Here is a 27,234-nt window from a genome sequence, read left to right on the forward strand (position 1 = left end):
GGGCTGCGGCGCTGCAAGGACGCTCTGACTGCCTCAGACGCGGGATGGGCTGGAGCAGAACTAGCGAGACCGCGTGTTGAGCGCGCCGCGGTGCGGGCGCTACGGCTGGAGCGCCGCTGGCCCCCTGGCGCGGAATCCGGCCGTGAGAGGGCTGACTGCGGGCCCGCTGGGGAGCTGCGGGAGAGGCCTGGGCGCTGGGAGTCGCGGGGGTCGCAGGATCTCGCTGTTTAGAGAGACTCAGTCTCTATGCGGTTTCGGTTAGATCCTGGCAGAGTTCTCAGACTTCCCATCGGAGGCGCGGAAAGTTAAGAGAACTGCAGGCGGGGCCCCCTGACAGCGGGGCAGGCGAGGCAGCATCCCCTTCCCGGGGCAGGCTGAGCCCATGCGTCGGGCTGAGGGAGGAGGTGTCTTGGAGAAAGGCGATTGCCGGGAGCAAGGGAAAGGGGCTTCGGGTTTCCAGGTTGGGAGGAGCGGAAAGAAAGGGGCTGGGTGTGGAGTGGGGGGTGCAGTGAGCAGCCTCCTCAGAGAAATGGACGGTTTAACCCGGGAACTGCAGCGAAGACGGCGGGGGCACGCCCTCACCCTGCAAAGCCCGCAGACTCGGGCTTGTAGCTTGGGAAGAAGCCTTAAGGTGATCTGACCCGACCACCTCCCCCTACAGAGAAGGAAAAGAAGGCCGGCTGCGAGGGTGAACGTAGCGGCAGAATGGGGGCTGGAACTCAGGTAGCTGGCCCACCACCAGGCTCCTTTCCTTCGCCAGGTTTGCAGCCAGGAGGAGAGGTGAGGACTGAGGCTCAAGGATGCAGGAGCAGTGCTGATCATGGCTCAACGCAAATGTCGTGTGAGGTGTTAGGAGGGGTTTAAAAATCTCTGTCATTGGTAAATTAATTTCATTTGCCTTACTTTCAAAGGATATGTTTAAGACAAGGGGAAAAAAAAGTCGCACACCCACTCATCTCTTTAAAGCAAAGCATGAAAAGCACTGAGCAATTAGTATTCTTGATGTCTGAGATGGAGATAGTGTGGGAGGCGAGCGGTACAGTTAAAAATGTTTAGTCGACCCAAACAAAAAGGCCAGGTTTGAATTCAGGCTCTGCTGCTTACCAGGAGTGTGATCTTGAGTAAATTGCTTGACCTTTCTGAGCCCGTCTCCTTATTTGTTAAATAGGGTGAAAAGTACTATCTGATAGGCCTGTGATGAGGATAAAATCAGGTAATGCATGCAAAGTGCTTGCCTGACTTAGGTGGGTAGGCACTCAAAATGGTAATTTCCTTCCTTTTCCCCTGGCAAGTATAGCTCTATTTGGGGAAGAGGAAGATCAAATTTAGTCAGAACTGGAAGAGATTTTGAAGAAAGATGATTTGTTTAACCATGCGTCTCTTTTTACTTGAGAAAATGGATCCCCAAGGAGTTGGCTGCAACTGATAAGGATCATTCAGTGAGCCAGGGGCAGTGCCAGGGTCTGAAACCAGAGCTGCTGGCAGTGCCCAGGAGTGGGCAAGACTTTTGTAGTATAGCCCAGTCTCACCCAAGGAAGTTGGGTTTCAGCATTATGAGATACAATCCTAAGTGGAAATTGATGAGAACTGAGTATGTATTTTTAAACACCAATTACAAACTAACATGTATGGGTAATACTAATATTTATCAAGTTCTAACTACATGTGAGATGTTACCCTATAGGCTCTCCATATATTAATTTATTTCTCCTGACATCTTAATGAAGTAGGTACTATTGTCATTCCCCTTTTAAGATAAGGAAACTGAGGCATACAGAGATTAACTTGCAAGGCTGCAAATGTAGTCAGTGGGGAAACTAATATTGAGACCCAACCCTTTTGGCTCCAGACCTGGTCTCAATCACTGCATTGTCTCTCTCTCCATGCACTTACCATGTGTCATACCAGCAATCAGCATAATGTCCAAAAGTTGTCTGCATTTTATTGTAGGGGTGATTAGGAGAAAAGAAAACAAATGAAGCTGGAGTTGGTCATAAAAGTATTTTACCCTTGAGGACCCAGGACAGTCATTGAGGTGTGTGTCAGCTAATTCAGTGTTTCTCAGCTCCCAATTCATTTTCTTTGCCCTGAATTGTGATAGTAGAACCTACAAACATTTCCTTGTTCTCAGGTGGCACAATATTAGGCCTTGTCATCAGAAGGTGCTGGAGGAGCACTGCATAAAAAATGGGCTCCCCTTTTTAGTTCCAGTGCTTCTTGCTTCTGTGGTGTGGTGGTCAGCGGGTGGCTTTTTGGCCAGTGGTGTGCAAGAAACCAGTGTTTCATACCCTCCAGTAAGTTTGGCCAGTTCCCTAGTGTGTGGTGTCCCAGTGGGTAGCTTCCTAGCAAGTTTCACTGGCACCCCAACTAGTGGTTTTCTCACCACCCAGTGTGTGACACCTCAACAAATTTCTTGGCCATCAAGTGGGCCACAGCCACATTATCTCCAATGAGATCTGTCTCTCAGCCATTGTAGGGGAGAAACGGGGTGGGAGTGGAGGTTCATCTAAGTTTTTCCTTCCATGGATATTCTCCCACAGCCCTACAGGAAGTGGTTGCTCTCTAAATTCAGTTTTCCTGTATTCTTCAGTGATCTCTTTTTTCATAGTCATTCACCTTTTACTAGCTAATAATTCTTTATATTAAATTTTCCTGCTCCAAGGATCATGTGATTTCTGTCTCCGGACTGGACATTTAAAAGGGATGGTATAGAGCAGGGGTGTCCAAACTTTTTTCAACGTTTTTCACCAAGGGCCATATACAGTAAAATACACAAACAGCCGGGCCGCTCACTCGAGGTGAAGTATGTATTGCCTCACCTGGTTTATTTAAGTAAACTAAATATATTTTTGGAATTTGCTGCGGGCCAATTAAAAATGGATTGTGGGCCGCAGTTGGCCCGCGGGCCACAGTTTGGACACCCCTGGTGGAGAGCCTTGAGTAGAGCACTTTCCTGGGAATTAGAAGTTGGCATCCTGCCTTTAGTTGTGCAAACTTGACAAAGTCACTTAAATTTCCAGAGCTTGTTCCCTCATTTGTAAAAAGGGGGTAACTATGTGAATTACAAGGTTGTGTGAGCAGCATGTAAAATTTGAATGCTCTTAAAATGCACTTAAATGTGAATACACTTTAAAACGGTGAAATGCTATCAAAATTAAAGGTATTAATTATCAGTCTAGGAACAGAGAGTAGCAAAGAAGAAGATGGAGATCCTTTAAGAAAAAAATTACATGTAGGAGTATTCTGGGGAGTTAGATTGTTTACTGAGGGAGGAAAACAGCATTTCCTGTAAGATTTATTGTCATCAATAAATATATTATCTGTTGGTTAGTTGGTTGGTTGGTTAACTTTATCTAGCTTTTCAGTGATAAAAGCAAAAAGATGTGAGTCGCAAATAGTTCAAGTTTCCAGCTATATTACAGCCATTTTGAAATGTTAGAATCAGACTAATTCGGTTACGTTCTATTCTGGTATCCTTCACATTCGCTTTATTTTTACTTTGTCTCCTTTACCCTTTCTGAGTTTGATGCCTGTGTCAAGAAAGAATTATTTCATTGCTGAGCTCTCTATGTGCAGAGCATGACACAGATATTGTGTGCTATTCCAAATGAAAAATAGTTTAGGAATCTTAAAAGCTGAAGGAAAGAATGCATGAGTGCATTCAATCCTTACAAGAATTCTATGAGGTGGATGCTTATGGCCGACTCCACCTCATCCCCTTGAATTTCTTTGAGTCGGTCTGATTACCCTTTCCCTAGCTTCTGTGTTCTTTTGTGTCTCATAGCCAGCCCCTGAGACTCTCTTTGGAAGACTGTCCAAGGGGCTTCTGGGCTCACTTTGCCTTCAGGCAGAGAGAGTCAGAGAGAACCACCTGGTTGTTTACTTCTCTCCAAGGACATCCTTTCCTAAGGATTGCCCTATACAGCATAAAAGTCCAGCCCTATCACCTCTAGTAGTAAGAAAACCTAAGATGTAATTTATACTCCCAGCTCCCCTCTAGGATCATGCAAATGCTAGGATTTTGCCTGAAATCTTTTCATTCCGTATTTTGCTCACTCTGGTGACTTACGGGTTTTATTTCCTGGAAGCATTTCTTGCACACAATTCTCATCTCAGGGCATGATTTTAGGGATCCTGATCTAAGACATGATTATTCCATTTTGCAGATGAGGAAACTGAGGCTCATGTATTTTAAATTGCCCAAAGTCACACTACCAATAAAAAGTGGAGTTGTGATTTGATCCATGTCTGTGTGACTCTGAAGTTCCTACTAATGCCTTGTTACATTGAAAGCCCCTAAACCTGAGTGTTTTTAAATTAACTAATGGAACAGAAGTGGCCACAAAACTCAGCAGTTGATCAACAGACATAAAAATTGTATCCCTACAATATGGGATTTCTAAGTGTTTGAGGAGGAAGAATAAGGAATCGTGGGCAGTGAGACCAAAATATGGTGCACTCCATCTAGAAAAATCTTTATAAAAGGTGAGACCTACCTAACCAAAGGTATGAAGGGATGCCCCATGTTTTAGCAGAATATAAATGTTCAATGTGATTTTCAGTTAAAAGCTTCCTTCATACTAAGGTTGAAGTGGGTATTGGTATTTTTCCTATTGCTTCTGTAACAAATAACTACAAACTTGGTGGTTTCAGACCACACAGATTTATTATCTACAGTTGTAAAAGCCAGAAGTGCCAAATGAGTCTTGCTGGGCTAAAACTGAGACATAGGAGGGGCTGTGCTCCTTGTGAATATCTGGAAGAGAATCCTACTTGCATTGTCCTGCACTTTGAGGCTTTGGTTTGTGGACCCCTTCTTCCAGCATTAAGGCCAGCAACAGCAGGTCAAGTTCTGCTTATATTCCATCACTCTGACGCTGATTCTCCTGCCTCCTTCCTCCACTTTTCAGGACTCTTGTGATTACATCAGGCCCACCCAGATAATCTCCCTATTTTAATGTCAGCTGATGCGCAGTCAGTGCCATCTGTAACCTGAATTTCCCTTTGCCATGTAAAGTAGCGTATGCACAGGTTCCAGGGATTGAGACCTGGATATCTTTAAGGGGGGCATTATTCTGTCTAGCACAGTATCATAGAACACCACGTATTCCTATCCTCACTGTTTATATCGTAGTTTGGATTGTCAGTATCACTATCCCATATTATCCCTGCCTTTTACCTCAAAAACTTCTGTTGTGTTGCCTCAGAGAACTTTCTGAAACCTCTCCGTTTTTCCTGCTTCAAATCCACTAGTGCTGCCCATTAAATATATGGCAGAGTCCAAACTCTTTAGCTCACTTTGATCCTCCTTTGCCTTCTTCCTAACTCGCCAACCATATTTCTCTGTATACCTGCTGAAATTGGAACCCAGAGCAACCCAGCTAATGTGGGCTTTCCAAGATAAACACGAATGAAGGGAGTCCTCTTTACAGCATTTATTCCAGGTCCCTTGGGATACGAAGACAGAACTTTCAAGACTGAATTTCAATAAAGTTCAGATCAGGGCAATCAGGCCTTGTGCCAGTCGCCCACCCTGTTTGGGACCTGGGGCAGCTGACCTTGGTGTCCTCCCCAAGGTCAAGCCTGAGTCTCCCCTTCCCCTTACATTCCTTTGCTTAGGTCATCCTGGATTGCTTAGTTTCCACTAGGCCATTTCATGGTTCTATTTGCATGAAATACAGCCTTCTCTCTCTCTCTGGTTTGTAGCTGCTCACTCTCTAAGACATACCTCTAGGGTCACCTTCTCTGACTTTTCTTCCTTCTTCTACCACAACACAAAACTCTCCTTTATGTCTCCATTTACCTTTTGTGGAAACATGGCTTCTAATTCACTTCCTTATTTTCCAGTCTGCCACAGAAGAATGGGTGGATGTAAAAAAAAAAAAATCATCTTTGTATTCTTATCACCTTGCACATTCTCTGGCACAATGTAAATGCTCAGCAGAATTCTGCCTAATGACATACGTGCAAAGCGAGGGTACATAAACTGTTATTATATGACCACCTTAATATGAACTTTTATCTTTCATATTAAATGATTATCTCTTTACACCCATACCAATATCTTAAGAAAATGGAATGCAGAAGAGCATATATTGATTAAAAAAAAAAAGAACATACTTAGCCAGGAAAGTAAGGTTAAGAAAAGCAGTCAGATTCTTCAAGAGTTTAACACAGGGTCTGGGTAGGGTCTGAGAGGTGTTGCTAGTGGGGATGGTGGTAGTAGAGGATACACTTGATCCATTCCATCGTTTGTCAATTATCAAACCTCTCACTTCTGCTACAATATTCACATAAAAATGCTAATCCATATTTATAATGTAGATTTATTTAGCGTAATGCAGAGCCTCTCAAACTTTTCCATCAAAATAGCTCTAAAAATGATACAGTCACCCACCCTAGCCACGAGTAATCTTATTTGAAGCCTCCAGCTTTCATCTAAAAATTCATTTGCATTTTAGATTCTGCTCTGTAGTAGCTTTATATTTATACGGATGTAGAATTTGACTTTTCCCCCAACTTTGCCTAAGTGATGTTTCAGGAGGATTTGCCATGATTCTCCTGTGGTTTCTTGCCCCAGTGTGGTGATTCCATTGACTGGGCACAGCTTAAGTCCAGTGACTGGAATACAAGCCCAAGTCCTATAGGAAGTTTGGCCTGAAGAGAGAGGTGTGGGAACACTTTGAAACCCTGACTCTTTGGCCTCGCCCAACAGAGTGCAAAGTGTGAGAAGAGAAAAGCACTGACCTCTGGTTTACAATGTCTTTTACTAAGCAGAGAGGAGAGGAAAGCTCAGTGAAGATAACTATTCTAAGATGAGGATCTGTTGTTGAGAAGCCAGGCCTCTTGAATTAGGGGAGGGTTTAGGGGCTTAGCCTCCAAATACGTGCACAGAATTGCATATTTCACTTGGTATTTTATCCAATTGCATTATAGTCTAATTCTCTTTACCTGAAAATCTCAAATATTGTAATGATTGTAATTTTGAGGTTTACATCAACTAAATTATTATGAAAGGGCCATAACTGTTTCATTTTAGTCTAGAATTAATATTCATTGATTGTGCTTCTGCATTTCATAGCACTATTGTGATTTTTATAGTATTGGTCTTAGTACTAAGGGGAAATATATTGTCCAACATATCTGCAACTCAGGAACTTACAACAGCACTGCCAATTCGTCACCTACCCCTGCGCCAAAGGTCTGGGGATAAGCAAAATTTGACTATTTTATGAGAGTATTAGATAATTTTAGTTGCTAGAAAGTTCTAAACAATGTGATTTTGGTCCTTGTAAAGCACTTCTTTGTGTGAAAATCATGGACCATGCAAGATACACAAAGTGGGGAAAGAAAACTGCAAAATCATTTAAATCGTTCGATCTTAACTACAGAATTTACAATGTGGAGGAATTTGACCAGCTCAAGAAAAGAAAGCATGAAAATATTTTTTGTTCTTTGACTTTAAAATCATTACAATATTTTATGCAAATGATAATGGGGACTTTAGTGAGAACTCTTTATGCTTTTGTTACCTTATTTAACATATGCACAAAATACAACAGGATGATACTGTGTTTGAATCTGTAAATGCGTTTCGTCTTATGCAGTGTTACGCAGTCAGACTTCTTGAATGTCAATATCTGAATTTATCTTTCATTTTTATTGTTCTGCCTTTTACTTATTCAGTGCCTGTCAATCTTTTATCATCAGTTCACATTCGACTAAACTAAAAAAGATATTCTCATACCTTTTATACACTTAGGCTTTCCTTACTATTTTTTAAAAACACTTCAAAAATTCAGGTACTTCAATTTCATGGCATCAAGTAACTATATCTACCACCCCCCCTTTTTTTATTTTGAGTGGTTTGGTTGCGGTCTCTTTCTACTTTGTGATTCTGAATCTTTTAGAACCATCTTACCATTTTTCATGCATTCATCCTTACAGAAAATTTGATCTGTAAAACACTATTTGTCTCTTACTTTTCTAACTACTTCTATTTTTTCATATTGTTTATTCCTTCTGTTTTTCAAATGTACATCTTAATTTATCTTTTTTTGCTCTGTAACTCTCCTTAATATGTCTTCAGTTTCCCATCAATTTTCATTATAAATTTTAAAATAAATTTAAGATATTCTACATGTATTTTTAATATGGTGTCTACTGCCCATATTCTAATCCTGCCTATTATTATTTTTTAAATCATTTTATTATTGATTTAAAATGACAACAGTTTGCATTCCAAGGAAGTAAAATAAGATACCAATAGACAATATTATCATGGGCTTAATTTTTGTCAGTAGTGAAAAATCTTGTACGTGTAAAGAAAGTTATGGAAATAAAGTGAACACATTCTATTTTAAAATAGTAAGGAACAGTCAGATGTGTTTTCTAGTCTTTGGAAAAGCATATTTTAAAATATTCAAAGAAAAGTTCATCCTGTTTCCTCATCCATATTATAAAGGAGCAAAACATGCTGATGAACATTAGGCGACAATGAAAATGTAATTCTAATCATACTAATTTTAATAATTATGTAAACCTCTCCAAACAGTATTCTGCGTCATGTGGTTTGCTTTTAGCCATTTTGAGTGTCACAGCTGTCTTTCGGAATATGATGAATACTAGCGATTTTACCCCACCTTTTCCCCCCATCATAAATGCACATATATATAGATATAGATATAGATATAGATATAGATATAGATATAGATATATATATAGATATATATATCTTCCAAATATTACATATCATTTTATGTAGTTTATAGATTCCTTGAAGCCCAACCATTTACTTGAATAGAGGATTTTTTGAAAGTCCAGTTTAATAAACCTCTTAAATAAAGTTTTCTATTTATATATAATCAGCTGAAAGTAATTATCTACAGAATGCCTATGAAATGCTACCTGATCTTTTTCATCACATTTCTTTCTGCGTTGTGTCATAACATTCTAGACATATTAGCCTCAGGCTAAATCATAAGAGCATGATTTATGTTTGTATTCCTCACAGAGGTTGAAGAAAGGAAGGAAAATACAGTAGTAGGAAAAAAGGAAAGACATAACTATAATGAATATAAAAGGGTCAAATGTATTTTTTAAATTAAGCACAGAATCAATTGATACTAGTAAAGTAAACCCCCAAAATTTAAATGTGTTTTAAAAGATAAAGAATAGCAAGAAGTTTGCCATCTGGAAAGGTGTTCAAGTTTTGAGACAATTGTGTACCATTTTATCTATCAAGGAGAATAATTTTAAAAGTGAAAAATGGAAGGTAAATTCCTTTAAGTGAAAACTGGGTTTTTGATGGGTTATGGGATAATTGGGAATCACTTAATTGCTTTGAAAGATTTTAATTCTCCAACTTCTTTCAGTGAAATGCTAGGGCAATAAAAGAATTTGGAGGTTTGGCAAGCCTTTGTCTATAATTTGAAGAAAAGTGGACATTAAAGCAATCAGTAGAAGATGGGTGAAAGCAAAGCTACCATGATTTTCCAAAGAGGAGAAAGATGAACTCCACAAGCCATAGGCCGCTAAAATTAATACATTCAGAGAAAGGAGTGATAAAACGTAGCTTCATAAAGAACAAGTGAAATCAAACAATGCGCATTTTTACTTACAAAGCATGACTTGTTTGTTGTGGATCCATGTTAGCTTAACCATTAATCATTAATGCTACCACTGCTTTTCATATGTCAGTAATGAGCACTCAAAGACTAGGCCTCCATCATTCTGTTCAGTACCTTTAACTGATGCTTCAGTTTCCAAATGTTCTTTTAACGCGTTCTCCACATCTGGCGTGGAGACTGCACGTAATCGGCTTATTACTTCCCTCACATGAGCACTCTTAGTATTTAATGTATGCTGTTCCAATCGACTACTCCCATTGTTGCCTCATACTAATTTTGTAGTATCACTCCTGATCCTTTTCCAATACATCATCTAACCTTTTCTTGAGTTAAGTCATTAACCCTAAAGTTGTGAGATATTTGAAGACCACTACACAACTTTAATATTACAAATTTGTAATGTAAATTTAATCAATGTCTGTTTAATGTGCAATGCACTTTGTGTAAATGAAAAGATACTATGAATAAATATGCAATTCAAATTTTTACATAAAGGTGTGATAAATTTTGCCCATGTTATTTAAGAAAATATGAATATTTTACAGTTAGTATTGGTTGTGATAGCAGTCAATTGCTATACTATATGTGGTATATACTTAAATGAATTCCATCTAGTTTTGTGTCTTAATTTGCCTATGTGCTTTTATAGTGTAGTGACTGCCATTTTACTAAAATTTTTAAATTTCGAGGCCATATTTTTAATGTCATTATGCTTTCTACTTTAGGCTGTATATAAAATTGCATTTATATTGTCAACAGTATCTTGACAAGAGAACTAAACATAAGGAAATATTTCCTTAATTTAATAACAATAGGTACTCCGTTTTTTCCTAAACCAAATTTGAAGGGGTAAAGCGTCCTATATACTTGGTCCATTTGATTATGTGACTGTAGGAGTATAGGGGCTCATTTAAACATTTTACAGGCCACAAGAAGAGCAAACATACTGCATTTTCATCTTTTAGCCCCCAAATATTTTAAAGAATGTCAATTTATGTATAAATACTCCCTGAAGCTCCCACTTTAGCAGAAGGCTAAATAAAAGAAGTTTAAGTTTTCCCAGTACTAATGGAGATTTACTTTCTAGCCCTTTTCTCTGGAGACAAATATAGGCTTCTCTTCAAGGGTAGGCAGATTTGGATCAGGTATGATTTACAGGCCTAGAAACATCTTTTCTGCTCTCTCCAAAATGCTTCACTATGTTTTGTTCTATCGCCTGATAATTTTGCCTTAGAGATTTATCCTTTCAAGATAATAAAATGCAAATACCTCTGAAAGGGTGTTTTCTTTTAGTCATACTCATATGGCTACTAGTGAACAAAGTATATTCATTACAGGATAAAGAGAATGGTGCCAGCTAACAAATCCTTAGAGTCTGTACTACACCAAACATTATTTAGCAATTTCCATGATTTTCTCAGCCTAGTTCATGAGAATAAAGAGATTAAACATCAAGGTGATGTGGGTATGTTACATAAAGTTAGGGTTAGGGTTGATATTTATTCTCTTCTATATTGATTTAAAAACAAAGGAAATGGAATGTTAACAGGTGGGTATAGTAGAATGGTACTATTTTAGTTAGGTGGTATGGAAGGGCCTCTTCTGAGAGATAATTTTTAAGCCTGAACTTAAATGAGGAATAATATCCAGTTTTGTGAAAATCTGGGGGATGGACTTTTCAGGCAGAGGAAAGGGAAATATCTAGGTCCTGAGGTGGTAAGGAATTTGACATGTCAGAGACTAGGTAATTTTCACTTTCTTTATGTGTTCAATTATACTACCCCTTTCACAAATTGGACCCTGCTTAAAATTTAATTCTCTCCAGATCCCTTCTCACCATGCACCCTACTAACCTATGCCTCTGTGACTTTATTTACACTCTTTCTTTTAATAGCCTCTCGTTCATTGGTTCTCATCTGATAAACTCATCTCTAACTTCTCCTCAAGTATTCCCTCTTTTAGGGAGCCTTCCCTTCTCTCTCCTGCCCACCATCCATAGAATTACTCAATCTTTGCACTACTGTTGTCCTGTGTACTTGAGACTGTTTTGCAATTACTAATTTATATGTCTGCTTTTATCACTACTGAATTTCTTTAGGACAGAAACATTAACTCATCCCTGAGTACATACAGACCAGAATACTAGTAGTGTCATGTAGTACGTAGTACTAGTAGTATATAGTAGATATTGAATAAGTCATTGTTAAATAAATGAGTGAATGGACGTCTTTTTGTTGTTAGGTTTTAACTAATGTAACATTTATCTTTAGAACAGTTTCCATGATATATTTGTTCTAGTTAATAGCCATAAACTATCTCTATGGCTATATAATATACCCAGTAGAATGTTTATCATTATGTCATTTTGAAACAATAAAATGTTAAATTAAATATGGTCATATTTAATGCAAACTATGCTCATGGAAACATTGTGAAAAGATGGAGTAATTTTGACATACAGTTTTCAATTCAATATTTCCATTATCATATTTATGCTAGATTTTCAGTCTACTTATAAATATGTTGGCATTGAGTACCAGTTACTACTTAATAAAAATTATGATTTAATAATGATTTAATAGCATGTTTTACGTGGTTTTCCTACCTCTCTTTTTAAGTTAGAGTAGTAGAGTGGTATTTAAGACATTCATTACATTTCGTTTACCAGCACTTGATGTTCTTAACTTGGAACTTGATGGGGGGCTTCTCCAACTCTTAGCTGCCTCGCAGAAGTAGAACAGCTGGATGAGGACCTAGGAGGAGAAACTATGGGAGACGTGGCAAAAGAGAAGGGAGGAGGATACAAAACTTTTGGCAGGCCAAGTCAAAAGTAGTTTCTATCAGGGAACAATAACAGAAGCATACTTTAATAGCTGAGAGAGATACAGCATTAAAGTAACCATGTAGATTTGGGAATACATACTTGAGGCTTTTTTCCCCCGGAAAGTTTCTAATATATTGGCATTTGCTCAGTGTCTAAGGAGATAATTGTGTATATGATTGGTATTTGGTCTAGGCTTCATCTATGGTCAGGGAAAGGCTTTTACCCTGTAGGTTCTCCTTGAAGTCATTGGTGGTAGAACTGCATGCATGATACAAATTTACTGAATGAACTACGCTAATGAATAAATGTACAAGCCTTTACATTTAATCTTAGATAATGTTTTAAAATTATTAGGTTGGTGCAACAGTAATTACGGTTTTTGCAATTATTTTTAACCTTTTAAACTACAATTACTTTTGCACCAACCTAATAGTATCAGTAGGGAAGCCTAGATTGTTATTTAACCTAATGGCTTAGAATTTACAACATATATATATATATATATATATATATATATATATATATATATATATTTTTTTTTTTTTTTTTACTTTAATAAATGCTCAACTTATCCCAGATTTGGTCTGCCTGGGCTCCTTCAAGATAGTTCATTTATATTTTTGACGTGTCTCTCTGATAATTCGAGCACTCCTTGCTTCCTGATATAAAAAAAGTTCCAAATTTATCTTGTTCTTTTTCTTCCCCAGCTCTGGAATCTGCCTTTGCCCCACAAGGAACCCTGTTCCTTTTAGTGAAGAATGATATTTAGAAACCAAGATACAGTTATTGGCTTGTTTATTGCTATTGCTGGGCCATTACTACTAAGCCCTTTTAGTGGACAGAGAAAGGAAACATATATAGAGATATTTCAAATGTATTTACATGTAATATATTAAATACATAAGAAAAGATAAATTATTGGCTTATTATGAGCAACATATTAACATTTTTGAAGGGAAAACAATTGTTATCTACATAAAGTGGGCATACAAAGTAATAATACTGATCTCGAGCAAAGCACACCCAAATAGATTTCATTAATAGTTAAATGTAATATATTTTAGAATCTTAGATGTTGGAGGGAGATATTTTCTAGAACTATCATCTAGATATTATAGAGTAGACCAGTACAATGTTGTTTTGGATTTGTTGGAATAGAAAAGTAAGATCTGGGGACAAAAGCTTGTCCTTATCCTTCCTAACAATTTTAACCACATGGCAAAGCATTTTAAGCATTCATTACACACAAAATCTCAAACGCATGTTTATGAGAGGAGTATAAACAAACAAGAAAGTAGTGACACTGTCTGCTTGGGAACAACAGTAACATGTTCTCTTTGGATACATACAGTAGCCACAAATGCAATACTAGCCATTTCACTTAGCAATAGCCTGACTATTATCTAGCTACCAACATGAATGACTTGTTCAAAGATGAAGAGTTGTGCACATCTAAGTAATCATGATTTGCATCATAAACGCCCCTTATGTATTCAAACTCATAGAGTTTTCTCCCAGCATGTCATACAGGACTTTTGAATGGTCTTTCTCTCCCCTATTACGTTCAAAACCAGAGCTTCAGCTACTTGGTTTACTAATCTCAAAGATTAATTCAGTAGAAGTGGGGGTTTATTTGTACTGGTTTATTTGCTTTATTTAGAAAAATAAAGCATAGTTTAATAGTTTAAAGTTTGTTTTATGTAGTATAATAAAGATTCCCATTATAGTACTACATCATATATACTTGCTAAATATTGCATTGTAATAATTCAGTGACCTAAAAATAATGTAAAATATATTTATACATATACCTATATGTATATGTTCATTTAATAGGTACCTTATTTTTAGTTTCAGAAATCATAAAAAAGTAAATACCCAAAGAAGCCATAGCTGTAATAATAATAATACATAATTATAATATAATAATAATAATAAAGACACAACAATTTGACCAGTGTTAAAAGGCAAGATTAACTAACAATTATTAAGGAGTTAATATGTGATATACACCATGTGTATTACAGTTTTATTTAATCATCAAAAAATTTAATTGCCAGAATTGTTATTATCCCCATTCTGTGGAAAAAGGAACTGACATTACATAACTTATTATTGGTCAACTTCTTGTAACTAATATATTGCAGAGATAGGACTCAAACTCACATACAAACAATTAAGTTCGTGAACTTGTTGCTACCATCTTGCTAGCCTTTTTTGATATCAGAGGGATTATTCATTATGAATTTGTACCAACTGAACAAACAGTTATCCAAGTTGATTATTCGGAAGTGCTGAAAAGGCTGCATAAAAAAGTTAGATGATCTGAACTTTTCACCAACAATTCATGGCTCTTGCATCATGACAATGCACCAGCTCACACGGCACTGTCTGTGAGGGAGTTTTTAGCCAGTAAACAAGTAACTGTATTGGAACACCCTCCCTACTCACCTGATCTGGCCCCCCAATTACTTCTTTCTTTACCTGAAGATAAAGAAAATATTGAAAGGAAGACATTTTGATGACTTTCAGGACATCAGGGGTAATGTGACAGCAGCTCTGATGGGCATTCCAGAAAAATAGTTCCAAAATTGCTTTGAAGGGTGGACTAGGTACTGGCATCAGTGCATACCTTCCCAAGGGGAGTACTTTGAAGGTGACCATAGTGATATTCTGCAATGAGGTATGCAGCACTTTTTCTAGGATGAGTTCGCGAACTTAATTGTCAGATCTGGTATGTTTGACTCTAGACTCCATGCTCTTTTGTGTTCATCACATAAGGCTTTGCTCTGCCCCTGGCCAGTAACAACTTTTGCTCAATTGATTCTTTGTGTTTTCTTCCGTAAAAGAAGTGTATTGTTCTATCTTAACAATCCCCAGTGTTTTAACAATCAATAAATGTTTTCACCACACATCACAGTATTTGTTTAACATTCTGTATTCGTGATTTCAAAACAACTATGACTCAGTGATGCTTTGAACTTAATTTCAATTTTATTAATTAAAACAGATCTGAATACACTGAAATATACTAGTTGTGATAGTATGAAAAGTTTTGTTTAAAAAGTAAATTATAACTGAAAATGGACCAGAGATACATACAGAAGGTATGAACCACACATATGTGGGTGAAAGCTGACCTGGAGTCATCTTAAAGGACTTTATCCAAAAGGGCTGCTGCCTAAAAAGGAATAGAATCCCAACAGACAGAGTCTGTGAAGAGATGGAGTCCTGAGACCCAAATCCCAGCTAAGTACAGGTGAGAGATGTCTACCAATGAATGGGGAGAGAAGTAAATGGTCTGAAGAACCCTACGAGGAACTGAAACAGCCTGCAAGGGAAAAAAGAGCAAGAGTCAGTTATGACACCTGCCAAACCAGCAAGCAATGATCGCAGCTCCTGGAGTACCATCATGGAAGGTCTCTCCTGTGCCTTCACCTCTCCTCCCTCCACCATCTGGAACCGTGGATGGTCAGAAACAGTGCAATGTAGCAACTGAGGATAGGAAGAAAGACAAGTTAGGTCAGTAGAGGAGTATCTATCCAAACTATACTGTACGCTGCAAGCCTGCCTTCTGTTGCATGGCTGATTAGGTAAGTGCAGAAGCTTTAATTTTGAATGAAGCTCGGAGTTTTTATTATTACTTTGGCTACACCTATCAGTTTCAGAACTGAAATAGTTTAAGGGACTAAAGTACCAGGAGGATTTATTATTTAAGAGAGCTATGGGTGACCAACCAAGATTTTATCTAGGGGAAACAGAAGAATTACCCTGTAGAGCATACTTCAAAGAATATTATGAGAAAAAACAAAGTTACTTAATGATTTCATTTTGCCAATTTGTTTCCTTCAGAATATCATCATATATTTATATATCCATATATTATATATCAAAAGAATATACATTTATCTATATTCGAGTATGTGTATGTATCATGTAGGGCACATTTTGCAGTTTTCTTGTTTTTGTTTAATTATTATTTGGTTATTCTCTCAATTTCATTTCTATCTATTTTTTCTTCCTCAATGCTTTAGCTATAAGCAAATAAGGGTAAAATATTTATATGTAAGGTTCTACATGTGTTTGTTTATCATTGAGAGAATTATATTTTATCTAAACCACACGTCATGTGGTACATTTGACACCCTTTCTGTCATACTTGCATTTGACTGCTTATAAAACATAAATCAGCTCAAATAAACAGGACTATTATTAGATTTGAAAAAAATGTACTCAGTAAGATGTGTAAGATGAAGCAGAATTAATTCTAATTGAGTTCACAGAGGATTTGGAATTAGATGTAAAACTATAGTATCATATTACTTAAGATATGAATTAGTATTAGATTTGCATTCAGAAAAAGGTACTATATTTACTTCTGAGTACCATTTAGACAGAACATTAGAACAGATATCCCATCTTTACTCTCTCTTTTCCTCCCCTGCCATATAAATGTCATTGAACAATCTGTCCATCTTGATTATCAGCATTAAAGACTGGTTTTGAGAAATGCAGAGAACCTAAGATTTACATTTTAGTGGGAGATAGAATAAAATTAAGAAATATTTTTAGAAGTGCAGAAAAATGTTTCTGAAGAGGCAACAATTTTAATACCTTAAAAAACTAACCTATCAAATACTGAATTGCAGATATTAAGGCTATCAAAGATACACAAAACACAAAAAGAGTTTCTTGAATACATGTTGCACATTTAGCTTAATGAATTCATTTAGGACTTTAATATTTTCTATCAGTATGTGGGCATTAAAGAAAGATTATTTGAAACATATTGGTAATTCGCTCAGAAAATTTTTAGAATTTGGATTTAGGTCGTATGATTTAGAATTGATATGCTGTCCAAAGGAGATTAATATTGGTCATAACATGGAGCTTAAAGCCATCATTAAAATGAGGCATATATAAAAAAGAATAGTATACAAAAGCCATTAATGACCTATAATGACCTCATTCTCACTAGTATAATGCAGAGTACAAAGTATATAAAACATTTAAATTATTTCATTATTAACAATGACTATTCATGAAAAAATAAAACCTTCAAGAATAGCAAAAGTGAATAGTTATTGATATTCAGCATTTGCTTTAAAATGCTCAGTGTGATTATATAGCATTCTGAATTCAATGCATCATTAGATACTCCTAATTTCCTACCCAAGAGCTATTCTCCACTTCCTCTTTATTGATAGAGCCCCTTTTTGTTCAGATTAGCAATGTTCTCAGATACAATACTCATCTTCTCAGACTCTGTTACAATCAGGGGTGGCCATGTAACAAAAGTGTAAGTAAGCAATGCCATAAAAGTATGGCTCTGCTAGAGACATCTGTGAATATTTTTGTTTTTCTAATACAGACTTTTTTTGTCACTTCTCTTTTTCCAACCTATAGCACAACTGAAGAGGGAGACGCCATCTTGCCTCCATTATTTGGCAAGCATGAAGATAAAAGTTCTCCTGTGAGGATGATGGAGCAAAATGATAGAAGAGGGGCTAGACTCCCTGCCTTCAGACTTCTTGTTATGTGAAGAAAATAAAATGCTATTACAAGGTTAAACTACAGACATGGGCTTCTATTTCATGTACCTAACTACTTCACAATTCATACAATATCTATAAAATTGATAAAAGCATTCATTTTAAAGACTTAATCTGAGGGGCTCACAGATACCAACACAATCAAATCTCAGAAAAATTGCAGTTCTTTAATTAATTACGATTTTGAAATTGATCTTTCACAGTCTTTTAGTTATCAAATTATTAAATATATTTCAACATTCAAATTTTGTGAATATGACAGATGAATCCTGTTAATTTCTCAGTGTGAGTATGATTCTGTGTGTGTGTGTGTGTGTGCATATGTGTGTGTGTATGTACCTACACTCAAGGAGCCTAAAGAAACAATGATTTCCTGGAGCATTCAATGCTTGTTATCTTCTAATGATTCTTTAAATCTCTCTATCCAGTTTCCACTTCCTTGGGGAATGGATCCTAATATATATCATGGAAAATTATTTATTGATTTATCTATCTTGAACTTGTCATCATTGGAAGTTTGGAGTGTGTGTGTGTGTGTGTGTGTGTGTGTGTGTGTGAATTCTGACCCATTTACTTTATCTGTATACTCACTTTCTTAAGAGTTTACCATCAATGGATGTTGAATTTTGTCAAATGCTTTTTCTGTGTCTGTTGACATGATCATGTTGAACCATATTTTCATCCCTGGAATAAATCCCACTTGATCATGGTGTATGTGTGAATCCTTTTGTATTGTTGAATTCAGTTTTCCAATACTTTGTTGAGGATTTTTGCATCTGTATTCATCAGGGATATTTGCCTGTAATTTTTTTTTTCTTATAGCGTCCTCGTCTGACTTTGGTATCAGGGTAATGCTAGCCTCATAAAATTAGTTTGGGAGTGTTTCCTCCTCTTCTATTTATTGAAAGAGTTGGAGAAGGATTGGTATTATTTCTTCTTTAAATGTTTTGTAGAATTCACTAGTGAAGCCATCTGGTCGTGGACTTTTGTTTGGGGAGATTTGTGATTATTTATTCAATCTCCTTAAAACTCAGCCTTTTCAGATGTTCTTTTTCTTTCTGATTCAGTCTTAGGTTATAGGTTTTTAGGAATTTATCGTGTTTTTTTTCTAAGTTGTCCAATTTGCATATAGTTGTTCATAGTAGTCTCTTGTGATCCTTTGTATTTCTGTGGTATCAGTTGTAACATCTCCTCTTTCTGATTTTGTTTGCTTGAGTCCTCTCTTTTTTTCTTGGTGAGTCTAAGTAAATGTTTGTATATCTTTATCTTTAGAAACAAATTAGCTAACAGTTTCAGTGATGTCTTCTATTGTCTTTTGAGTCTGTTTCATATATTTCCATTCTAATCTTTGTTATTTCCATCCTTATACTAACTTTGGATTTGGCTTGTTTTTCTTTTTCTAGTCCCTTGAGGTGTAAAGTTAGGTTGTTTATTTGAGGTTTTTCTCTTTCCTGAAAGGCATTGATTGCTATGAACGTCCTCCATTTACTTTATCTGATGGTAAAATATCCTATCAAAGAGTCATTTCTTTATAGAGCCAAGCTATGTCTTTCTCTCTGACTCTAGGATTTCTGCTCTGGCTATCACTTGGGCACTCTGAGTATTGGGAACAATTATAAAGCATTCTGTATCCAATTCCAATGTGGATGGCCGGGGGTTTTCCACACCAACAAGCAGTTCTTGGACACCAATTTGTTGTTCTAATACAACTTAATTCAATTCTAATACTGTCTACCCAGAGATTGCATCAGATTCCACAGTGCTCTGTCCCACTAGACTGCCCACCCCACCCTCAGATTGCAATCACAGGTCCAGATTGTCACCTGTGCTTCTGACCAATGGGCTATAGATTGAAGGTTCCAACAACACGCTCACTCCTCAGTTTCAATTAATTTGCTAGAATGGCTCACAGAACTCAAGATACTAGTTTACTTACTAGATTACTGGTTTGTTATAAAAGGATGTAATTCAGGAATAGCCTAATGGAAGAGGTACATAAGGCAAGGTATGGGGACAGCACAGAGCTTCCATGCTCTCTTTGAGCATGCCACTCTCCCCAAGTGTCCCTGTGTCCACCAACCTGGAAGCAATCTGAACCCTGCCATTTTGGGTTTATGGAGACTTCATTACATAGTCATGATAGATTAAATCATTGACCATTGGCAAATGATTCAACCTCCAGTTCCATTCCCCAGAGGTCGGTGGGTCCTGACTGAAAGTTCCAACCCTCTACTCAGTGTTTGGTTCTCCTGGCAACCAGCCCCAATTCTTAGGTGCTTTCCAAAAGTCACTTCACTAACAGAAACTTAGTTGTGGCAGAAAGGAACTTGTTTTGAATAATAATACACCCATTTCACATTTGTGGATCTGAAGAAATTTCAAGAACTGAGGACAAGAGACCACATATTATAACAAGAGCTGCTCCCATTGCTCTAATAGCTCAGAAAGTTCCAAAGTCTTTAGGAGCTGTGTGGCAGGGTCAAAGAACAAATATATTTTTCTTATTATAAGTCACAATATCACAAATTAATATCCAGAGGTGTTTTTTCTTCTATTTTCTTTTTAAAAGATTTTTATTAAAAATATAGCTAACACACAATATTATATTAGTTTCAGGGGTATACCATAGTTATACAACATTTATATACCTAAAGAAGTGATCACCATGCTAAGTACAGCAACTTTCTGACACCATAACACACTGTCACAATATTATTGACTATGTTCCCTATGCTGTACATTACATCCCGTACTTATTTGTTTTATGCCTGGAAATTTAGATATCTTATTCCTGTTTTCCTTTCCACCCCTTTTTTAATTTTTCAATTATAGTTGACATTCAATATTATTTTATATTAATTTCAGTGTAAAACATAGTGGTTAGACATTTATATAACTTAAGAAGTGATCCTCTCACCTACTGTAGTACTCACTAGCACTATAAATAGTTATTACCATATCATTGACTATATTCCCTATGCTTTACTTGACATCCCCATGACTATTTTGTAATTACCATCTGCCTGAGTCCTGCAGACTCGGATAATTTTCCAAGAAAGACTGCAATGTGAGAGGGGCTGACTGCTCCCAGAGAAAGTGCCTCCAGCTGTAAGCAAGTTGGGTGGGTGGGGTCCCAGCTGAGTCAGCAGGGTGGAGCAGCAGAACTCACCAGGCCAATCAGATTCAGATTTGGCCTGTGGGGGCGGGCTCCACATAGGAAAAATGGCGCCCACCTGCTGGCTGCACAGAAGAAGGAGCCCTCACAAGAAAATGCCAACTGTCCTCCAATCTTCTTCCTGCAATCACACACTTCAGTCGGCCCCTCCTATGTCTCCAAGGCCTCCTGAGTCACTGTCTCTCCGCTGGAGCCCAAGGTAAGTGCCTGTGAGTGAGTAAGTCTGTGTGTGGGCTGTTCAAGGGGATGTCTGGGTTTCCCACAGCCTTCTATCCCAGCCGAGCTGTCAGAATCCCCACTATTTTTCACAGCCAGATGTTTGCAGACTCCTCTTCCCGGCAGCAGTACTCTGGGCTGGGGAGCCTGGTGTGGGGGGCTAGGGTCCCTCACTCCTCCAGGGGGAACCTCCACAGCTGAGCTATCCCTCCCGATTCTCAACTGGCACAGGGAGGTTTGGGGCCCGTTCTGCATCTCTGCCCCCTTTCCAGTCTCGACCTGGCTTCTTTTTATTTTTAGTTATAAGACTTCTGTTCAGCTAGACTTCAGATGGTGCTCCAGGTTGATTGTTCTGTCGTTTACTTGTAATTTTAATGTGTTCACAGAACAGTTCAGGCACAGTGTTTACCTACTCTGCCATCTTGGATCTCAACTGAGAGATCTTTAAATTAGAGGAAAAGTAAGTAATCTAACCAAGTCACTGATTAGTAATATAAGCCCTAAAGTTGCATTTATTTGGTCAAAGTCATTATTGACACAGGTGCTGTTTGCTGTGAGCATAAAAATGGTCACTTTAAACACTACATAAGCAATTCGTGGAATAACCTCTCTGAACCTCCAGTTAATGTGATGGAAGGTGAAAAGTTCCTAAATCAAAACAATACTTGAAAAGAGAAACAACTGTTTCTCAGAGTCTGGGAGAAGTTTCCAGTCACTGTACGGAGACTGGCTAGACTGAGAAACAACTGGAGGCTCTCATATACTTTGCCCCTCAAATGTGGGGCAGTACCTAAGAGGTGGATTGCTGAGGGAGGCTACCATTCACACTTTGCCAAACACAAATTTGAATAGTCATCCATTTACTAAAAAATAATTTACTTTTAGTGGTAGCTAGAGACATTGCCTCCTTAGACTTTACTACCCTCTAGGTACTTATAGCCCTCAAACCCTCAGAAAATTCAGTTCCCCGTAAAGCAATATGAATAAAGAGGGACTAAGGGTGGGGATGCACTGGGGAGGTTGGTAGAGAGGAAGCAAAAAGATTTCCTTCACCAGAAATTGAACTTGAGTGAAATTTTCTAAGAGGGTAAATCATAAGTGTTCTCACCACACCCACACCCACAAATAATAATTTTAAAAATAGTAATTGTGTGAGATGATGAAGATATTAATTAGCTTGATTATGGTGATTATTTTAGTGTGTCTCAAAACTTCGATGTATTTGAACACCTTAAACATATACAATATTAGTTGTCAATTATACCTCAGTAAAGCTGAGGAGAAAAAAGAGAGATTAGGTAAAAAAGTGGTGGATGGAGAGTTGCCATGTGGTGTCAACTGTAGGCAAGGACCGTGCTTATGAGCAGTGCTTCGAAGGAGAGGATTTTCAGATATTACTTCAGGAGGAAAAAAAATGAAGTAAAGACAGAATAATCCAGAAATAAATCCTCATTCTTAGAAGACAGAGAACCATGCAATAGTGTAAGATCCCAGGTCACTACAGTCAAGTTTGCTGAAAGCTAGAAATTATTCTAGAAACTATGTGTAGTACTTTGCCTTCCACTTTAAGAATATAAGGGGGTTTCTATCAGCACTGAAGTAAGCAGTGAGTGATATCTGCAGGAATCCATGTCCCCTTTTAATAGGCTAAATGAGACCAACTTAATAGGACAGAGCAATTCTTAGTCAAGGATGAGCACATAGAACAATATACAGATGAATAAACAACACCTACCCTGAGTAAAGAAAATAGATGCAAACAAACTGATTTACGAAAGAAAATCTTCAACTGAAAGAAGGGAAGAATTACTCTAAAACACTTCTTGAAATGATTTTACTGTAAGGAGCAGAATAAATTATTTTAAAAATATCTAGAACTGAAGCAATCTAATTTGAAACATTTAGTAAAATTGATACCCTGATAAGCTTTGTGCAATGTTAAAGATAAAGAAATTGTCTTATTAAAATCCAGGCCCCCAAATATGTAGAGACCACAAACAATACAAGAAATCTAAAGCAAAATCCATGCTGGCTTTAAAATTAAACTTTTGCAACATCAATACTAAACGATAATGGAGAGGAGTTCATTAAGTTATTTGTTCTATTTTTTTCATTTTCTGCAAATGGCTGGGATGAGGTGACAACTGAACTCTTTATTTTCTGATATGTAAGTATTCATAAATTATAGCACTGACATAAAACCTCTGAAAAACATACTCAAACACAAAATTCAGAGCAGTCAAAAATTAAAATTATGATGCAAAATCTTGGAAAATTTTAAATAAATGTACTTATGGTGAATCCAATTAATTAACGCATGTTAATATAATTTGATGCAAGTGTAATAAATGTCACTTGAAAAAGGATATATTGTTGGAAAAAATAATTACACAATAAGAATACCCCTAATCTATAATTTATATTTCACATTAAATTAACAAAGATCTGTAAGTACAGGAATGGAAGTACAGAGATGGATCAGTAAAAGCACATAAAATGTCTTACCTTGCATAAGGGGGAGATTAAAAATTACATTTCTTTGTTAAATTTAAAACTAAAAATGATGTAATCAAGACCTTTATAAAAGAATGTAAAGTAATCCCACAGCCAAATTTTTAAATGCTCTATTCTTTTAAAGTTACTACTGAGTAAATTAGCAAACAAGGTCTAGTGCACATTGCAAATGATTAAATGTAAAGTAAGGTAGCACAAAGTACACGAGTCAAGGACAAGTTAATGTGAATTCAGTTATTACAGTAAGCATCAATGGTTTAAATGTCAACAGGTTAAGTGCATCAGAACTAATTACAAACAAATTCAATTATGTGCTCCTAGTGATATAATAAAACTTAAACGAAAGAAGTTTAAATATGTGAATACCATGTCATATCTTTTTGGTTTCATCTGTCTCTGGACATCTGGCCACTGGTTCAGACCAAGTGCTGCTTTGCATGGGCACTAATCGATTGTTTCAGGCATATCCCGTAGCCTCATGTACATGCTATGGACCTCTTGCCTCCTGCCCTAGGCTTTTCATGTTGACACCTAGGTCTGAGGTACAATAGTGTCTTCTTGGTCCCCTTATTCATGAGCAAGCTAGATTTGTGAGGGAATTAATTTTCCATAGAATGTAAGGTTGGCCAACTGGAGACAAAAGAGAATGGACAAATTCTTTACCCTTAGTTTGCTGGATAAAAGGACCTAATAGTCACACATTTATGTGGCCTCTTGAAAAATAGTGCTACATGGATGAGAAAGCAGCCATACTACATACTCAGCAATGGCCAGCATGTTAACCTATCCTTGTATTGGCTTTTCCCCCTTCTCTTACTCCCTTTATTTCATCGTTTTTGTACCCTAGGAAAGTGTTAACTTAAAAGGTGGCAGGATCTAAGTCTCTGCCTTAGGCTTTGTTTTCTGGAAATCTCAGGTCAAGACAGTTGATCATGGGCATATTCTTATAAAGTAGACCATGAAGATGGGATTTTGGAGATGGATTACTCCTGTCTGACAGCAATAAGGGTTCCAGTGAGGCTGGGAGGCTAAAAACGCCTGACAGCCAGTGACACCATCATTACTAAGGCTTTCACCTTTGTTGCTTTGGAATAAAGTGCAAGGGAGAAGAGGAGCATTGGACTATGTGAGGGTTGTGGTAGTTTAAAACCATGAGGTCTGCAATAATTATAAGAATTCTGTCGGCTGGCAATAGCATTATAAATCTTGAAAAAATAAAATACTAAGCTCAGGTCAGCCAATGCCAACATAAGAAACAATGTGAAATTCAGAGACCTTCCAGCAGTTTTTAGGCAGACTCACATCTCCTGTTGTATCAGAGCAGAATGTGTTGAAAACCAGGCTCAGAGTCTAATGAAAGGATGGTGGAACCTCAATACTCCCATTATGCAAAGCTTCAAGCAGTTCCTATGCTGAAGTTAGTGGCTTTATAGGAAATGAATGGAACACTGGACCCAGAACAGGGTCATTTGGATAGACAAACCTAAACACTTTTAATTCCCTCATTCCCTTGAACCATTCAGACAAGCAGAAGAAGCCTCTTTCTCTGGGCACAGGAGACTGGAGTGATGCCATCTGAGGTGGATGCCTCGCAAGATGATGTGTTCCCTCATGGTCTGTCCACTTCTCTTCATTGCCTCTACTCAATAGTAATGGTTAGGCCTCAGCACAATCTGAGCTAGGATGTATAATTCACCTCAAAATGCAAATAGTTTATGCACCAGAAGAACTTACACACTGAATAGTAAGTATTGGCAGAAACCTGAGATGCAAAGGTGAGAGTAGAGCTTCAGAGAGTTATTCCACAAGGGGTGGAACATAAGGCTGGATAGGGAGAATTTACTGAATGGAAGAAGCACTTATACAAATCTCAGAATTAGATGATCTGGCAGTGAGACTGAAGTCTATCCCAAAACATTTCGCTACAATAGCTCCTAAAAGCGTGAATACAGCAAATGTGCAAAAAAATCTGGAACTTCCTTGTATGGTATTGTGGAAGTCATCAAAGACTCAGGGTGATGGTAATGTTAGGCTAGATTTATTGTGTAAGGCTTGGGTACCCATCACCTGTGTAAGATTCCTGGGAGGGCCTGGAAAGCACCGCATAAAGAATGCACTGCTGAGTGGGCAACAACACCTTTCAGAAGCTTGGTTGGTGGTGGCTGCACTCTGCAAGCTGGGGTTGATAGCTTCAATTATTGCTATTGAACTGAGCTCTTTAATATCAATGAGGGTCAGGCCAGGGCATAGCACTTAGTCATCAGAGGCAAGGTTGATGTACTCACCAGCTTGCCATCAAGTTGCCTTAACCTTCAGGGATTTGCAGGATTAGCTAATAAGTTAGAGTGTTCTTAGACATGAGCTACAGGGACAAATGCCTAGGACAAAGGGAGAAAAAGAAAAATAAGATGATAGGCAGAAGGCCGACATCAGCTGCTAAAATGGGGAATCGTGGTTCCTCACCCAATTTTCAGATCTAAGTCGTCAATTCTCAAATGCAGCTCATTGATCGAAGCACATGGTTTTGTTGAGAAGCCTGCAATGCCATGTGAAATGTATCCCATAAATATTCCCTCAATTACTTTCCCAAGGAACCTAGAACCATTTTCAGAGTAACTGAACACTGAGGAAGTGGAAAACCCACACATTTCTAGGACTGTTAGATCTGACCTTACATTCATGTCAGGGAACCTCAAACACCACCATGACTCTGGTTAAACGGGAGTTTATGGATGCCAGGTGGACTTTGGCTTAACTCCGTTTCACAGTACTATACCCAGGTATCTTTGGACCTCACCTGTGGTTATTTCCCTGGTCTCCATGTGTGTTATTGAGGGAGAAATACTTAGCAGCTGGCCGAACCTGTATATTATGGACTGTGGAATAAAAGCCACTAGGGCATTAAGAGCCACGTGGAGCCCTGAAAACCATACTCCTACCCTGAGGAAAATTATAAATCAGAAGGAATGCTATATTATGGGAAGAACTGCTGAGATTAATACCACCACCAAAGAATTAGAGGATGTAGGGGTGATGGTTCACATAATATTTTCATTCAATTCACCTATATATCCTGCAAAAATGAAATGAATCTTGGCAGATGCATATATTACTATAAATTTATCCAAGTGGCAGCCCCAATCACAGCTGCTGTATTGTACCATCTGCCACAGAAGCTGTTATTCGTGCTACCACTTGGTTAAGTGACAGTAGATTAACACAGGCTTTGGCATTTGTTATAGGACTACTGATCTTGCAGATAAATATACTTTTTTCCCATTCTCTTCACTAAGAAACATAATTTGGTTTTTATTCATATGGTAA

General features: G+C 37.6%; 1 long non-coding RNA gene across 1 annotated transcript; it reads left to right on the forward strand.

Moving 5' to 3' along the window:
• Window positions 1-786: 786 nt before the first annotated feature.
• LOC109435293 (uncharacterized) lies at window positions 787-18,029 on the forward strand. The gene is made up of 2 exons (XR_002135950.2): window positions 787-16,046; window positions 17,860-18,029. It is a non-coding gene; the product is annotated as an uncharacterized LOC109435293 (long non-coding RNA).
• Window positions 18,030-27,234: the final 9,205 nt, after the last annotated feature.

Source organism: Rhinolophus sinicus, linkage group LG09, assembly GCF_036562045.2.
Source record: "Rhinolophus sinicus isolate RSC01 linkage group LG09, ASM3656204v1, whole genome shotgun sequence".
In the NCBI taxonomy this organism is placed as follows: domain Eukaryota; kingdom Metazoa; phylum Chordata; class Mammalia; order Chiroptera; family Rhinolophidae; genus Rhinolophus; species Rhinolophus sinicus.